The 5,492-nt window shown below is 34.7% G+C and overlaps 1 protein-coding gene across 29 annotated transcripts in view; it reads right to left on the bottom strand.

The window, feature by feature from the left end:
* Positions 1–5,492, bottom strand: part of MBNL1 (muscleblind like splicing regulator 1) — a 220,388-nt gene that overhangs the window by 131,336 nt on the left and 83,560 nt on the right. The gene's annotated exons all lie outside the window — the stretch shown is intronic.

Genomic DNA, 5,492 nt, shown 5'->3' with positions numbered 1-5,492 from the left:
AGCAGCCCACCAAGCTCCTCTGTCCACAGGATTCTCTAGGCAAGAATACTAGAGTGGGTTGCCATTTCCTTCTCCCTCGTCTTATGCTATAAGTTGTATTATGAAATTGCCAATTAGATACAATGGAAAAGCACTTCACAGAAAAATTTCAGGTAATAAATGCAGCAAGAATAATATAATTAAAAGTCACTGCTTTACAATCCCTAACAAAATCATGCTGCTATGAAAATGCTCAACAGTGGAGTGAAACCACTGGATCCAGATGTGACGGAGAACTTTATAGGAACTGGCCCAAGTTCACCTGAACTTACTGGTAGATTTCAACATCATTAAAAGTGGAGAGCAATCAATTTATTCCCTCCTGATGGGATGCACCTGGAAGTACACAGCACCAGTTGGGAAATATTCTCACCAAATAATAAGTAGTAGCATTAAAATCAAATTCAATTCTAGTTTTAATTTCTAGTCTACAGAAAATAAGGGTGATGGGGGAACAAGCTAAATGATACTACTGGGAAGCAAAGAGCTAAATTCAGAATCTCAAATATTCTCTAAGACAATGACCTGATTTTTCTCAACAAATAAAGCATGAAGGGGAAAAGGAGCAGGAATTATCATAGATTAAAAGAATCTTGAAAGACATAAAATCCAAATACATACTTTTTAGATGCTCATCTGAGAGATCTATTTGTATAAAAGATTTGCTGTGGTATGGGAAAATGTTGAATGTAAACTGGGAATTAAGTGATACAATGAAATTATTATCAATATTGATAGATTCATAAACATGTTATATTTAAAGCAAGTTATTAATACATAAAGTTCCTACATACTTATAAGTAAACTGATAAGAATGTCTGAGATTTGTTTCAAAAGATACTAGGGGAACAAAAAAAAAGATGCCAGGGACAAAAGGTACGTGGAAGGTAATAAATGAAAAAAGACAAAGTATTCAAAAAATGTTCACATGGATGCATGCATGCAAAATGCCGATTGATATATACACAGGAGGTGTTACAATATTTTTCTAATTCTGTATATGCTTAAATATCACTGTAAAAATTTTTTGGTTTTGTGTTTTTAAAATTTTTTAAATTTTTATTTGCTTAATTGGAGGATAATACCATAGTAATTTCTTAAAGCTTCCCAAAGAAGGGAAAGAAAATGAAAACAAAGTATTGCTTATAAGAATAACCAAACTTTCTTCTGTATTTCTGATTCAGAAATAGAACAAAAGCAAAACCTGGTTGACAAGCTAGGTGCTGCTTCTTAAAACTTGATCTGACTGACCTAACTCAATTCATTTATATTTATGAACATAAAAATCTGTATCTGTAACAGGGAAATAAATGACCTTTCCTACTTCAGGAAAATGTATATATGAAAATAAATTATAAACTTAATTTGCATCCATGGGGTCACAAAGAGTCAGACACGACTGAGCGACTTTCACTTTCAAACAAATATAGATATCATTATAAAATGCTTTCTTGTTCACCTTCATGTCACATGGGTATACTATCATCTCTTCAACCAAGTATAAGGTCTTTAGGAGCAAAGTCTAGTATTCCTTCAACCAACAACCATTCAGACATTCTTTTCGATGGAGTCTACTATGTAACAAGTGTTTCACTAAGTGACAAAAATGCGAAGGTGGTAGGTCACATGTCATGCACTGAAATCCAGAGAGAGAGGAAGATGCATGTAATTAGAATTCATGTGCCAAAGACAGTGATGGAGATATGAACTGGGTGCCTTACAGAAACAAGAAGGCAGGACAATAGCATGACCAGGGCAGGTTTGAGGAGAAGCTTCTTAGAAGAGATCATGTATAAACTAAATATAAGTATGAAGAAAGTTTGCAAAACTCATACAGGGAGAAAAAAGCTCTAAGAAGAAAAACAGAAAAAAAAGAGAAGACATTAGGTTGGGACAGCAAAAAAGGAAGGCTTTTAACCAGTGGGTCATACTCATGGTTAGAGGCAATGAGTCTCAATCAATGACCCACCGGACTAAGCAAAATATGAAGTACTTAGTAAGGAATCAATAAATACCTATTAATTAAAGTACAGAAAGGTAAATAGTAATACTACTTGTGTGTTCATTGTACATCAAGCATTTTGCTATTAGACTGATAAAAGTATGTTTCTTATTCAACATCATATCCATCCCAAGGCAGGTACCATTATTATCCCTCTCTTACAGATAAGGACACCAGGATGCAGAAAGCATAAGTAATTTGCCCAGTCACTCCATTGGCAAGTGGGACAGAAAGTAAATTTCTACATGGCTATTCCACATGGTCAAACAATTGTTCAAGAAAGAAGAGATAATTCTATAACTAGTGGGTGCTGCTAAGTGTTTAATAAGTGGCTTTCTGAGGAGGGAGTTGTAGCATTTGCCAATTTCCACAGTGTAAATCCTCCCACCATGGCCAAGTTTAAGCTGCCAATATGAGGTCACTTAACCTGGAGTTAGGAAGACGTCTTAAGTAAGCCATCTCCACCATGCCACTCCCTGCAGCCTTCAACAAGCTATGCAGGGAGAGAGCTGAATCAACAGGCTATTCATATGACCAGAAGATAACAAGTAAATCAAAGAAAAGGTGCCATTGCTATCTCTTGTTATTCACAGACTCTACATAAGCAACATTCAATTTATAGTTGAAACGAATGAGCTCCTAAGGAGTATAATGAAATATATGAAAAGCAATGAGAATGAACAAGTAATTCATAGAGATTCTTCAAGGAAACATACATTTTATATGCATGACAGAGTTGACATTAAAAAAGGATTCTTTCTATGTGATTAATGAACAGTGATTATTAAGTGATTCCCTGCTAAACTATTCCTCCCTCAGGGAGTACACAGAGGATTTATTTCTGACTAGAGAAGCGGAAAAGTGAAAGCATGGTTTAGAGAAATTATTTGATTTTGGTCAGCAACAGTCATTACAACCAAAAAGAGAAGAGGGGGATTGTTTTTGCATACCATGTGCTTTACAAATTACCTATGACACTGATCAGAATAGAGGAGGAAGAAAAGCCAATTACTCACAGATCTAGATGTATCTTATCTATATTTAAAGAACATACAGATATATGTAGAAAAGGAGTTCAAATTATTAATATTAGTGTTATATACACCATTGATTTGAAAATATTCCTTCAGGTTATCCATTTAACAACAGCACTGACTGAATAAGCACAGTTAGATGAATTTTGCATTTGTATATAAAGGGAGTTAGTATTATTAATATATTGATCCTTTCTCCTTATAAAGTTTCTTTATCACTTAACAAGTGTCCAATAAATAAATATACCTAGATAAATTATAAGTAAAATATAAAATCTGTTTTTCACACAGAATGTGAATACAATGTCAAAGAGAAGCAGCTGGTGATTGGCAAGGTAAAAAAGATACATTCTACACTAATGTGTTACAGAGGTCTAGCAAACTTTAAGCAAGTTTATACCTGTTTTTGGCACGTGGTATGGACTGCAGCCTATCTATTAATGAACAGAATTCTGGCATATATAGACTCTCTAGGAAAAAAGAATGCAATTCATAAGCACGGTCTTATGCTACCTGAAAGAAAGTGAAAGTCGCTCAGTTGTGTCCAACTCTGAGACCCCATGGACTATACAGTCCATGAAATTTTCCAGGCCAGAACCCTGGAGTGGGTAGCATTCCCCTTCTCCAGGGGATCTTCCCAACCCCGGAATCAAACCGGGGTTTCCTGCATTGCAGGCGGATTCTTTACCAACTGAGCTATCAGGGAAGCCTTATGCTACTTAATACATATGCAAAACAAAAGCAAAGGATGCTTCTGGGCCTTGTTAGAGTCTATATACGTTGCTTTCTGATGTTATCATCCCAATAGTAGGTCCCAGGCATCTTTTATTGGGTCAATTTAACTATTGATTTCTACTCATAATGCTTATCAACAGCAGAAAAAAATATCACTTTTTCAGTTCACTGCCTTAGGGAGAAAAATTCACAGAATAAATGATTAAAAATGAAAAAATCAATCAGCAATATTGCTACCTAGTACATAAAATAACTCCAACAACCAATTTGACTATTTAACTAAATGGACCTTTTTTCAGCCCAGTTACTAGACTGGGATGAGACTAGAGGTGTGTATTTTTATCTTTGTGATATCAAGTTAAGAAGTGAAAATTCAAGTGATTTTGCTATTCTATATACAATTCTAGTTTTCATTTCTTTGAATGAAACAGGCCTGTCAAAGAGGTGTCTATGTCAATTTTTAATGAAATGTGTGGTCTACTGCTTTACAGGAGACTAACACAACACTGTAAAGCAACTATACTCCAATAAAAATTAATTTTTAAAAAATGAGTGGTCTGATTTACAACTATAATGGTTATAATTAGTTTAACTGCTTTTTGTAAACCGTAAGGGCGGGGGCAAGAAAGGTTATGGCATGGATCAAGAGCTACTATTATAGCTGGTATTCCACATTTTGTTCCATTTCAAAGTCAATACAAGTAAAGTGGTATTTACTGGAAGCTTACCACGTACTGGGCCTATGAGTGAGCAATGGAGATCCTAATGACTAAGGCACAGCCTCTGCTTTCAAACAGCTTCCAGATAGAGGAATGGAAGTAAAAACTTAACTACAATCGTCTGTCTACACTAGGAGCACCACAGAGTTCTAATGTTTCTTTCCCAAACTGCATTTTTATGCAGTAAAATCACCGAGTAAGTAATGTGTATGTGTAAGTAATGTATATGTTTTATAGTTCTGAATTATGGCAATATTACCTGTTTTATTAGAATCATATCTAAAACCAGAATGGACAGACTTTAAGTTAGGGATTAAGAGATTATCCTAGGTGATACTATGTCCAGATTAAAAAATAATAATAAAATTTAAGGTAAAACAAATTATCTCAAACTCTTCCAATTAGTTTAAAAGTAGATCCAACTGTGTGTTCTTTTAAAATTAACATGTTCCTGTGTGCTATACAAATAAGAAGACTTGAAAAACAGAAACACAGATTTGCTGATTTAAAAACAAAGTTTCTTAAAATTCTGGTGATGAAGAATGGCAAACCAGGCTCAACAGAATGTCTCAAGAGCATTTAATTACTTCTCAACTTGCAAGATTAAGAAATTAAACTAGCAGCATAATCATCAATAAACACAGTAAATGTAGTATGAGGGTGTTCTCTTTTGAGCCCTGTATGAAGAGGCTCACTGATGAGGACAACAAGCATTGCTTATGCCACAGGGAAACACTCTACAGAGCCCATATCCCTTTAAGAGTATTACCTTCTCTGAAAGCACACTTTGCGAAAAAAAAAAAAAAAAAAGGCACACCAAATCTAAAATAATGGGTCAGCAGAACTTATTTTCCAAGAAGACAACATTTACAAATTGTGAAGCTCTTTGAAGAGGGCCAATAAGTCTCAAGAAATAACATATCTTACTGTTCAAGTGGAGACTGTAGCATTTGTTACCAGCTA

This window comes from Oryx dammah, unplaced genomic scaffold (genome assembly GCF_014754425.2).
Source record: "Oryx dammah isolate SB20612 unplaced genomic scaffold, SCBI_Odam_1.1 HiC_scaffold_2, whole genome shotgun sequence".
Classification (NCBI taxonomy): Eukaryota; Metazoa; Chordata; class Mammalia; order Artiodactyla; family Bovidae; genus Oryx; species Oryx dammah.
The sequence above is the reverse complement of the archived record's forward strand: the minus strand, read 5'-3'. Positions and strand labels throughout refer to the sequence as shown.